Raw genomic sequence first — 13,290 nt, forward strand, 5'->3', positions numbered from 1 at the left:
TTCTTATTACATTTCTGCATACTGTAAACATTTAATAAGTACCTAATAAAACCCACTTACTACATAATTGCATTATTGCAAACAAAACACAAACAGACAACAACACATACAAATATGACCATATACAGGGAAAATTAAGTAAACAAAAAAACAGCAATATTACCAGACAATCTTCATAACCTAACTGATTATCTTCATGCACAGAAATGATCACTCTGCTTCAAAGCTACTACTTCCCTATGTATAACTATCACATAATGTGACTGACCCTAAGGAAAGTAGTGTGAGTACAATGTATACAAATATGAGCATATCCAGGGAAAGTACAGTAATAAAAACACAGCAGAACTATAAGAAAGTGTTCATAACCTTACTGATCATCGTCATACATAGAAAGCATTGCTGTCTTCCAAGTCTGTGTTTCCCCTGTGTATATGTTTCATATGCTCTGAGTGAACCACAAGTGAATTACTGTAAGAACATATTTGAAGTATAAGTCTACAAATATAGTACTTTTTTAAATTTTTTGTTCCTGACTGTTACTGGCCTAGATATGTCAGTAAAGGAAAAAAGAGGGAGCCAGACGTGATGTCATCAGTGATGTCATCAATGACATTCGTGATGTCATCTTTGATGTCCTGGGTGTTAGTCTTAGCAGTGCACGGTGGTGGCGCGAGTTATGGTTGCTTAGCTTACCATAACTGGCAAATTTCTTTTTTTTTCTTCGGATTTACTTGTAACCACAACCTCCCTTTAACAACGTTTTTCCACTGAATTTCATAGGTTTTTAGTAGTGCAACTTAACCATAACGTCCCTTTAACAAAGTTTTTTCACTGAATATAGATATAGATAATACAAATTTGATTAATGTTTACAAGGATTCCCTTAGTTTATATACATATAACATAGAACATACTGAACACCCTACCTGCGCTAGTGGTTCTGATGTCTGCGCACCATGGGCATGTCCGCAGACGGACGTGGTCAACAGCAACACCATCCAAAAACTCAGGAGATATCTTACATTGTTGTATCATGAAATAAAAACACTGAACATGTTCAAAAAGCAGCACATAAATGCATTACATTCAATAATAAATAAGAAGTGCAAACTATATATGTATAACACCAACCATCCAATTATATAGCATATGCAACATAATGGAATATACCAATACTAAATAAATATGCCTCAAACAGAATGACCTCACAGAAACTGCACAGCAAAAAGCAACAGCACATCTTCGCAGCAGTAACAGCAAAACTTAAACTAGTGAGTATACTACATTTATTGTATAAAATTATAAACTTTTTGTATTAGGAATACTAAAAGTTATATTTTTTATATTTTTACACCAAAATGTCTAGTACTTTGGAATGGCTGGAAGAAAATTTTCCTCTGGATGAAATGAGTGAAAACAGTGATACTAATGGTAGACACTACAATTCTCTATATAAACCAATTGTGGAGCACAAAATGTATCTATTAATGTCAAATTTCATTCTTTTAAAACACTTTGTGGAGGATTATATAAAAGAAAAAAATAAATATCACTGTCCCACATGTACCTGTACCCCTTCTCCATGTCCCAGCCAACCATCCCCAAAAACTCCCCAGCAAGAAAAACGTTACGATGAGACTTCAATCCCTTCCTCCCCTACCATCAATTATGTACAAACCCCTAATTCCCCTGTATTTGTATCAGTTTCTGCTTTCCTCTCTCTTTCATAATTTGTTATACTTTTATGTAATAATAAAATATAAAGTGTGTTGTTAACATATTCCTCTGTGTCTTATCTGTCCGCAATCAAAATGGAGGTGTCCTTAGGACACACAAGATGTCCGCCTGTCCGCAATTAACCAAAATGTGGGTGTCCTAAGGACACTATACCTGTTTGCACTGTCCTCAATCAAGATGGAAGTGTCCTTAGGACACACAAGATGTCCACCTGTCCGTAATTAACCAAAATGGGGTTGTCCTAAGGAATCAGTAGTCAATATGGGGGTGTCCACAGAACACTAAAGACATCCGCATGTTCATAACTATGCAAATTAAAGTGTCCTAACAACATTCCCCCTGTGCGCATTGCCCACAACCAGAATGAATATGTCAGTAGAACACATAGCCCGTCCGCCTGTCCACAAAGTTGTGATGCACATTTATTTTGTTCGAAGACCTGAACCCTGTCCGTAGAACACCCGCGCGCATGCGTATCACACCCTTGCCCCCTAGGAACATCGTGCCTGTCTGCAACTGTCTGCCGCACGTGTGTCGCACTTTTAATTCATTCAGGAATTGGAACACTGTCTGTAGAACACCCGCATGCATGCGTAGACCCGACCCCACGCATTTGGTGTCCTACGGACAGGCGTCCCATTCGCAAACGTGTCCATGATATCATCATGTGACTGCACCCGCTCTAAGTGTAAAGAACACTGTCCAGGCCCCCGGACACCTAAAAAGTGTTTTTTTGGGCAATCCAAGGTATTTTCCAGGGAAAGTTTACCCTTGCACATGCCCCAGACCATGTCCCTGGCGATCTGCATACTTTTTGGAACTTTTTGAGCCCTTTCTTGGTGTTCAAAGTGTTCGCAGACAGTGCGGGTCTCCGTGAAGCACGCCCCAGCACCCCTATAAAAGGCCACACCCCAGAGCTGCTCCTTATTCTGTTTTTGAGCTTCCAGGACAGAGACTTGCTGCATTGGATTGCTCTTGCTTTTTAAAACAGCTGTCCTGATGGCATCCATGGCTGGTGCTGGTGCTACTGCTCTCTCAACACCACCCCCACCCCCTCCACCACCACCACCTCCCCAAGGGCCTGCAGAGGGGAACAGGTGTGAGGATACAGAGGAGAGTGATGAAGAGGATGAAGAGGATGAGGTAGTGGAAGTCCCTACTACTAGTGCTCACCGTGATTCTTGGGTATGGAGGTTATTTACCACTCTTGATGGAGTACCAAAAGCACATGCAAACAAGGTGACCTGCAATCAGTGCAAGGTGGTGCTGAGTCGTGGGAAACCGGGTTTGTACAGCTATGGTACTACCTCAATGAAGCAACACCCAAAGTTGTTCCACGGTGGGGCTATTCGTAAGGTTGTACCTTGTGATAAACGTAGTAGGTTGAGTTCCCCTGCAGCATTCTCCGTTTCCGCTCCTGCCACCACAAGAGACACTCCTGTAGGGCAGCGCATCCCTCCAGCTGCCTTGCAGGCCATATGTGATACTGTTGATCCTTACCTTTTGAAGGTCACAGTATTGTGCATTCACTGCGATGCAGTACTCTGCAGGGGGGAGAACCTTCTAAGTGCTTTTGAGACTGTGGTCAAGGAGCATGAGAAGGACTGCTACCTACCTGAATAAGGCCCACCCTACATCTTCCTCTCTCCACCTGCCCTTTCTTATCCCAGTGGTTGGTGTCCCTTCCTTACCCCCCTTTCCCTTCCTTTCCTTGTGTGTCGTGTTTAAAAAAGCAAAAAAAATATAAACCAACAAAAACCCCAAAACAAGGCTCTTTTCATAGCCGCCTTTCACAGTTCAAAAATAGAAGTGTCAATGAAATGCTGCAGGGCCCTGCACATTTTTAGAAGTCCGCGGACCTCTAAATTTTTTTGCGGTGCTGCTGTGTCAGAACCATTGCACTTTTCTCTGGAAGGAAGTGGTGGCTCTGAAAAGAGCCTTTTTGTGGTTTTTTTGTATTTGAAAAACTTCAAATGGTCAACACCTACTGCAAACTGGATTGCTGTAATTTCAAAAAAGGTCACAATGCATTTTATATATTTCGCAGAAAAATCAGATTGCCAGCATAAGTAAGATGTACTCTATCTCTGCGAAAAATGTGTGTACTACAAAACATAATGTTTTCATTGTGAAAAGAGGACATACCAACATCTCTCGAAAAGGCACAGATAGCCTTGTTGACATTGCGCCTTGCTTTCTCCATTTGTGGACCAAACACTCTAACCAATTACAAAAAATCCATCCTCAATTACAAAAAACTCATCAAAGAAGCTAAGGCCACACATTATAACGCAAGGATAGTGAATGCTCAATCCAACACTGGGAGCTTTTCAAAATCTTAGCGGAGTTCCAAAATCAGCCCCCAACCACTAATAACATCATTAAGGACAATAAATGGTGTCAGGGTATACACGATGCCTTTCTACTCAAGATTGATTCTCACAAAGAAAAAATAAATAAAGCCCTAGGCAATGTAACATCCCCGCAAACCCCCACAGACACCGTTCTGCCCAATACCTGCGAAAATAATATCCCTCAATTCTCTCTCACACACTACACCGAAGATGAAGTACTCAAAATCATAAAGGACCTTAAAGACACGTCCTGTCCTGCTGACGACTGCCCCACAAGCACTCTTAAGGAGTCCTTAGAAACTCTGGTTCCATGGGTTACCAAACTGGTCAATCTCTCTTTTGATGAGGGCCTGGTACCGGAACTGTTAAAATCAGCGTGGATTACACCCTTATTGAAAAAGGAAAATCTTGACCCAGCGAACAAAGACAATTACAGGCCCATTACCAACGTGCCATATATTCTCAAGATAATTGACAAACTTGCCTATTTACAGTTACAAGCCCATGTCGAAAAATATAACATCTTGGGTACCCGTCAGTCAGGCTACAGGGCTCGTCACGGGACTGAGACAGCAATGCTAGATCTTAAATCTACTTTAGCTAGCATAGCTGATAATAATCAAGCTACTTTGCTCATGTTACTAGACCTCTCTGCAGCCTTCGACCTAGTTGATCACAGCTTACTGGTGTCAAGGCTCGGAGAGGTCGCCAACTGCTCCGTAATTGCATCCAGATGGATTGCTTCCTTTCTGGGTCCCAGAATGGTGAGGGTCTGTGTTGGCGATAATCAATCTTCTCCAATATCTCAGACATGCAGAGTTCCTCAGGGCTCCTGTCTATCGCCTCTGCTTTTCAATCTTTATATCCGTCCCCTTCTTGATCTCTTAAACAAATTAGGAGTGCAATACACGAACTACGCTGACGGTACTCAGGTGGTCATACAGCTGAGTGGCTCCTATAGCAGCGATACAGTAACCATCAATAAAATATACAAAGCCATACAAGACTGGATGGCCTGCAATTCTCTTGCCCTGAACGACAAAAAAACTGAACTCCTCATTGTGGCATCAAAAAACACTTGGGCGAAACTCGACTCCAACTATGCTAGTTTCCATATTGCCGACAATACTATTCTCGTCCAGAAGAAAGTCAAGACCCTGGGTGTCGCTCTTGACGAAGAACTCTCTATGAAGTCCCATGTCTCCAGCATTAAATCTAGCTGCGGTCTTATAAATAAAAGGATAGGCTATATTCGACCATTTATTTCGGAAGAAAACTGTGCCCTTCTGTCCACTGCATTCATCAGTTCAAGATTGGATTATTGCAATAGCCTCCTAGCGGGCACCACATCCTCCAACATCCAATCACTGCAAGTGGCTCAGAATAATGCTGTACGTAATATCTTCAATCAGTCCCGTCGTACACACATCTCCATTTTTAGGAAAAAACTTCACTGGCTTCCCGTTAAACATCGGATAACGCACAAGATATTGACCACGACCCACAAATGCCTCAGCCTCTGTAGCCCTACTTATTTGTCAGCCCGCATTAGCATTAAATCCAACGCGAGGAACCTTCGTTCATCCTCTGCCACTATTCTCAAGCATCCAAAATACAGGACAGCCAAATTTGGAGGTACCACCCTTGACGCTCAAGGTCCCTTCTATGGAATAAACTCCCAGCCCAGATGCGGCAGATCCAGGACTACACTGTATTCAAACGTGCTGTAAAAACCCACTTCTTCAATCTGGAATAACTCCTTGACTCTTCTTCTTTCTCTGCCATGTGTGTCTGTTTGTTTTGTCCAGTTTTAAGTGCACCTTGAGGCCTACGGGCATGTTGGCGCATTCCAAGAATTTAAATAAATAAATAAATAAATAAATGAAGAAGAGCGCAGCCACCTTTGTCTCTGCGCAATACAGGAAATAATTACTCTGGAGTTTGGATACATGTCCATGACTTTCCCAAATACTTCTTTCATTGCAAATTGCAAAGAGATTCCAGACATATGTCCTAAACCGTTCCCTCCACAATGAATAATTATAATACCTGGATGACACTGTGTCACCAAAGTAGCACAAAGAGGTACCAAATCAGCCACTTCATTCCACGCACTCCATGCCAGTGCACTTCCACATGAGGAATCCAAGATGTACAGCCACTCCACAGCGATCTGCATGCACCTCCAACCAATTTATCCATGAATCTCCCAAAATCCAGACAATCTGCTTTCTGAAACACACAGGCATAGCTATCTGCTCTCCTCTCAGGAAAAAGACTTTCTGACAAAGTCTCTGCTCACACATCACACCCAGTAAACCCTATTGACCAATCCCTTGCTCTGCTAAGTCTCATTGTCATGCCTCTCAACCTCAAAAATCACTGCGATGTCTGCGGACAAATCGAAAAATCTGAGCGTGGAGAATTAAAATTTAAATAGTGTGCCCCATTTCCCCTTTGAGGTTGGCTCTGAAAAGAGCCTTTTTTCTGCAGATGCTTCAGAAACACCTTTTGTTTTGTATTTTGTTTTCCTTATTCTACTCCAAAAATCTTCACATTAGCTTCTCCAAAGCAACCCTTATGGCATTTCCCATAAAAGATAAAGACATGCCATCTTGTTTACAGTTATAAACATTACCAGAGTCAATGTTGTAATTGTTGCAAAAGAACATGCCAGCTCTAAGCATAAAAGCAAACATGCCTCTGTTGATTAAACACCTAGCAATATTTTGCTGAGGACAAAAAACAGAACTATTGTCCCATATTGATCTAGGTACCAAACCAGAATAAATTACCTTGGCATTTGGAAATAGTTTCATTACTGCCTGAACCAAGTTTTCTAGATCTTTTAACAAGGTTGGGGCACTGACATAGCCTAAATGCAAAGCACCACAGTGCAGAACAACCACATGTGGACTGTTAACCCTAGCCATATCTTCACAAACTTCTAGCATTGCCTGCAGATTGAAAACAGGCACAGTGCTCCACACCACCTCCACTCCTTTTACATCAGAATTGTTATCCACATTCCTACATTTAGCATACTGCTCCAAACCATTCACAAACATATCTCCAAGCACCAACACCCAGACTTTCGGCACCTCTGCCATCTTCACTACACACAGCCTCTCTCAATACAAAGCAGAACCTCAACACCTGATTGGCTATCCCCTACAATTCAATTTCCATGCCGGATATGTTGAGAAGCCCTGTATGTGGCACTCCCTGTCCTCAAACAGCCACGGTGTCTGCGCAGTGCGTAACACTGGGACAGCCCTTCTACCCTTTCCACTTCACTCTCTGCACCATTCCCTCATTGGCTACTGTTAAGCAGTCACACAACCATCCACCAATCACATCCAAGAACTCTACATCTAACTCCATCATTCAGCACTTTAGATGTACTGTTGATCACTCTCAGTATAATTGGGCTGTAACTGCAAAGCACCTACAGCAACTACTAGTAAACTCTCCCACATTTCTACTTGCAGATTCATGCACATCCACATGCATGAACACAAACTACAGGTATGAATATTTTCCGCACTGTACCTGTACAATACTTGTATAAATGCACATACATGCCAACATTCAGAGCCACCTGGCAGGGAGAATTCCACCGGGAAATCGGGAGACCTAGAGAGAGAATATGAAAAATAACTATATTTTTCTCTGAAATGTTTTTTTCCTTTCTATGCATTCTGCATATTTAACATACATTGTATAATTTCAACTTCCTTTACAAATGATTATAATACTAATCAAACACAACACACACAGCTATCTAACAAAGTGTCATTTCATGTTAAAAGATGGGAGAAATAACAGTATAATTATGGAAAAAGGCTTTCTAGTGTGTTATAAAATGACACACACCCAGGATGAGTACATGCATCTTTATTTATGCACACAGATAGACAATATCATTTGAAAGGCTCCCAGCCAAAAAAACACCACTGCCTTTATAACTGATCTTCCAATCTAGAAAGCTCTCTCATTCCAGCTGGTTGCCCATTCAGTTATAGAATTTATAACAGCATTCAACTATGCACAGGTGCATTAATGTCTATCACATCATCTAAAACTATGTACAGTGCTGTAAAGCAACACATACAACATCTCCCCCTTCCCTTCAGTCTGCAACACAAGCACCAGATCCTTCCTTGCAACCCTTACTTTATTTCAGACTCTCCCATCTCCAAGCACCACATAATCACCCAGTACTTTGGTAATGACCTACTGAGTAATAAGCTGGTGACCCCATCACATCCTTTGGCTTTATTTCCCATGCCTTCACAAATTGCATACTTTTCCGTATAGTGCCTGCAAAGTACCCTGTAAAAATTGCAAACAAAGCATACAATTATTTCTTCTATCTCCTAACATCCAATAACACCGCCTGTGCTCTGTGTGCTTACTATTGCACTAATTTCTAAAGCACATTCAACTAACAGATTCTAAATGAAATATACAGAATGCACATAGGCAAAGGAAAGTGCATGTACATGCTATGCACAGTTATCAGAAAGCACTACTACTGCAAAAACAAAGAAATCCATGTCTACATTAACAACAGTGCTATTAACCCACATATATACTAACTTCTTTCTTTCACAATTGCAGTGAAGACCACTCCCCTGAAAAGCAGCAGTGTCTGAAGAACGAAGGAGAACTCTTAAGAAATCTACTCTTTCCATCCAAAAAAGTAAGTGCAATACTGCCATAATGTTCTAACTGTTACTCAAACACTGTAGAATTCTAGTATTCTAGAACAAACAATTGTACTAACTCTGCAACATTAGATTCAGTATCAGTGCTTCCCCTCACCAGCTCCATACTTTGTATTGTAATCTGAACACCAGTATAGTAACACACAAATACAAGAATAGCCTTCCCAACTTGATGCAGCAGCCCATTGCACAATCACACACCTCTACATACATCCTTACCATCATACTCAGACACTCATGCACAAAGCACACATACACTGCACAAGATCCCAACCCACGCTTTGTTTTTTTCTCCAACAGACCCCAAAGAATGCTTACCAAAAAGCAACTCTGTAGAAAGCAACGCAAAAGTAAACAAAATCAAACTAAAACTCTCCAAAATAAGCATCCACCTCTACCAGAATTTGTACAAAAAGTTTAAACAAAACAGCTAATATAATCATTAAGCAAAACAAAACAAGCTTCCAGTACAGAAACTTTGCCTCCTCTTTCAAAATGTAAAATGAAACAGAAAGTGATTAACAACACTGCATCTACCACTAATGCTAACATTGCACCTATAAATCTTGATGTAGCGGCAAGTAAGCATACCAACAGAGTCCTTCAGAACCTTATAAAAACAGGAGAGAAATCACGCACAACCCTTAAAACCTACCGTAAAAAATGTATCCTATAAGCCAGGGGTCTCCAACCTTTACGTTAGCTAGAGCTACTTGTAGTGGAGGCCAACAGCTACCAGCGGGCGATATCGGGATGGGGATATTTATAAACCTCAGAATTTTTGCCAATATTTTTTGGGCCTGATTATTTCCCCTCTATAAATAGATGGAATAACATATGCCTTCACGATTATATTAAGAACTTCATAAACCTCTTTGTTGCATTATTATTTATTAGTAGCTGTCTCATAAAAAGACAGATATTTGTTGGACTACCACACAAATATCCTATAATTTATGTGCCCCCTTCCTTTGCGTGTTATGCAGGCTCTCTACATGCTGGGCACGCTATTGTTTTCCAAACGCGCATTTCACACTTCCATAAAAAAACGAAAGTAATTTCCAAACTGAAAAATGCTGCTTGCGTTCACTAGTTTTCTTTGAAATGCTTTTTTTGTCAGACACCACACATACTCTGTTATTTGTGTACCCCTCTGTGTTTTAGCACAGGTTATATTTATAAAGATGTTATATGCTTGTCAAACTGGTTTATCATAGCCTTAAGAGAGATGAACATGTCACTGCTACCAGGCCTTCTCTCAATTGGTTATCTGAAACTCAATATCATGTGCCCGCTACAGAAACAACTCTGTAAAGCGTCCCCCAAATATTTCAACCATCGAGACCTACCTTATAGGTCTGGGGGGGATCATCTGATACACTTCAACCAACCTCCTTTCCATCTGCAAATTCCAATACAAAGCTATTGCTGGCACACTAGTTTACATGTTTTGTACCCAGCAGTGGAGCTGTAGTCCAAGCAACCTGAGAAGCCAGCCATCCAATGTTTGCATCCTCAAAGCCCTCACATCTTCTAACATATGCCACCTCTTTAATCCATGTGGTGAGGGAGTGACCCCCACCATTCTGTTCTTTTCAATTCATGCTAGGCTCACGGAGCGGCATGAGAAACATTTTTCTGCTCTTTTCAGTTTGTGTTAGGTTCGCGCAGCGTCCCAAGAAACTTTGTGCCGTTCTTTTAGATTTGTGCTAGGTTCGCCCAGTGGCACGAGAAACGTTGTGCTGCTCATTACGTTCTGTGCTAGGTACACAGAGCCGCATGAGAAACTTTGCACAGCTTGTTTCAGTTCATGAGATGGTACAACAAACGGTGTGCTGCTCCTTTTGAGATGCAGCGGTGGTGGAACTGTGGATTGCGGTGAAACAAATCGAAATCTTACCGATTTTGCTTACGCAGCTGGCGGAACAGAATTTCACAATCTTACCAAGCCTATTCCTGTGCAGAGTTCCCTCTATGAATCAGGGGACTTGCATGCAGTGGTGCACAGGATATGAATGTGAGATGCAAAGAGCACAATGATTAGGTTGAGTATAAAGCAATAATTGTTTGGGAGCGTGGGAGCAGAAAATCATAGTGTTTGGTTGGATTGATAAACAGGTATTACTTTTTTGGGCGTGGGAGTAGAAAATCAGCTACTGTCTTGAGTGTAATTCACACATGTGACTTTTATGGGTCGAGGAGAACAGAGTCCCAGTGGGTCACTTGCATGCGATACCCATGTGGTGTTTTTGGTCTGTGGAAGCAGAAAATCACATTGTCTGGATTTAGGATACAGGTGCAGAAAATCACAGTGACCTGCTTAAGTGTGATACACATAACTATTTGGGTGAGCAAGTATACAATCACAGAGCGTGTCTTCAATGTGATGCACATGTGATTTCTTAGGGTAAGAACGCAGAAAATAAGTGACTGACTTGAGTTTGATGCACACCAGACATAACCTTTATAAGAGTGTGGTACGCCCGCTTGGCATTTTGGATGAGGGAGTCATAGAAAGGAGGGCCATCTTATAGAGCCCAGAACCTTCCTCAGAGTTTTGAGGGTCATATTAGCTCCCTGGAATCACAAAGCATTCACAGGGGCACAGGATTCAAGAGGGATTCTGTGCCACCAACTAGTCTTGCCGCTGCATGTTCGGGTCAGGGGGTATGGTGGCAAGCAGGCTTGTTTTTCTGATGCATAAACAGAGGAGAAGATGACGTCTATTTACCTTGCAGGGCCTGCCATCCACAGTCTGTTCCTCAAATTCCTGGTCGACTTTGAAGTTGATTTCGGTAGTGTGGACAGTTGTGTAGGTTTTTATGTAGAAATTCTCACCATTTTGCTTGATCTCCACTGCCGGTTTAGAACCGCGGCCACAGCAATCTTTCACAGCATGACTTGTAAACCTTGTAAATCTAGATGTCTCGTCCTTAATGGATTCCATCTAGCTGACACTGTGTGGCTCACACTGATCCTGCCCCAGCCCCTCGGACATCTCTGCAAACAAGAGTGAGCTCGCTCAATCAACACAGTGTTGAGGGGGCGCACAAGGCCATCTGTGGTACTACAGGCGGCCACAGTAGCAGAATGTGATACTGACATCTGTCAGTGAATTCACAAGCAGCTCCAGTGGCACAGCATGCAAGCTTCTCACCTGCAAGTGGGGAGGACCAGGGTTCAGATCCCAAGCATAGACAGTAACTGCAAAACACACCAGAAAACAATTGCAATTCAGATAGTGTTTTTTTTTTAGAATCTCCAGCGCGGGAGACTGAAGAGGCTCAGGCGAGCTACTGGTAGCTCGCGATCGACTGTTTGGCGACCTCTGCTATAAGCTCTCATAGACAGTGCAATCCTTCTTAAAAGGAAATTATTTATTTTAGTTTTAAACAGAATGAAACCACTAACAAATCTAAGTACTAAACTACAAAAAAGACTTCTCAATAAAAGGAATATCAACAAAGATAGCTTCACGGAGGTGAATGGAGTCACACCACAAGTACAGAACCATATTGCAATGAAAAAGCATACAAAAGCAAATAAACCCAATTGCCATACATAGCAGTGGACAAGGGTATGAAAAACCTAATAATACCATTATGGAACAAGAAACGCTGCTCACAAAAATATCCCCAGAAAACTCAGTATCAACTCTCCATTCCTCTGAACCAATACGTCCAGTCTACAAATGGCCGTGCACATCAATGTGAAACATTGCCAAACAATCTTTCAAATCTTTACGCCAGTTCCTCAATCAGTATATGAAAGGCAAATTCAAAATGAAACTACTACAAAATATGGACTCCTGTCCAGTGAGAAATACACAGGACTACAAGGACATTCATTAGCCTGCATTTATGGACCTATTTGCAAAAGCACCTTCCACCATATCAAAATGATATCCACACATCATTCAACTATAAGACGTCTGGTCCATAAACTGTACTATGCCAAAAGTCCTGCTTTAGTACTAGCCAATTTAAATAACAATCTTCTACATGGTACAGCCAAACAACTACTCGAAGAAATAGAGCATATCCAGAGAAAATATTTTGGAACTGAAAGCCACTTACAAAATGCAATAGGTTTACAACAGACTAGCAACAACTGTACAGATGGCAACCTTCTTTTAAACACATACAAAAAATAAATATGAAAGTTTAAAAGTACATCTGCTGAAGTACAAAACCATGTGTGTGTTGCCCCAGGACTTTTTTTTATAAAAATAGCACAAAAACTGTAGACATAACGTACAAAATAGAAGACAATGAAGATTACAAATGGTTCCAAGTAGCTCTCTATCTTATAGCAGAAAACAAATATGAGAATACTGACCATCTAATACTTTGCATTTACTGCAATGCAAAACTTGACAACAACCAAACACCTTCACGTGCTATCACAAATAACTTGGAATTATACCCATTACCGAAACCCCTGCAACAACTCAACTTATATGAGAG

This window comes from Ambystoma mexicanum, chromosome 3q (genome assembly GCF_040938575.1).
Source record: "Ambystoma mexicanum isolate Mex_15411 chromosome 3q, UKY_AmexF1_1, whole genome shotgun sequence".
NCBI classification, from domain to species: Eukaryota; Metazoa; Chordata; class Amphibia; order Caudata; family Ambystomatidae; genus Ambystoma; species Ambystoma mexicanum.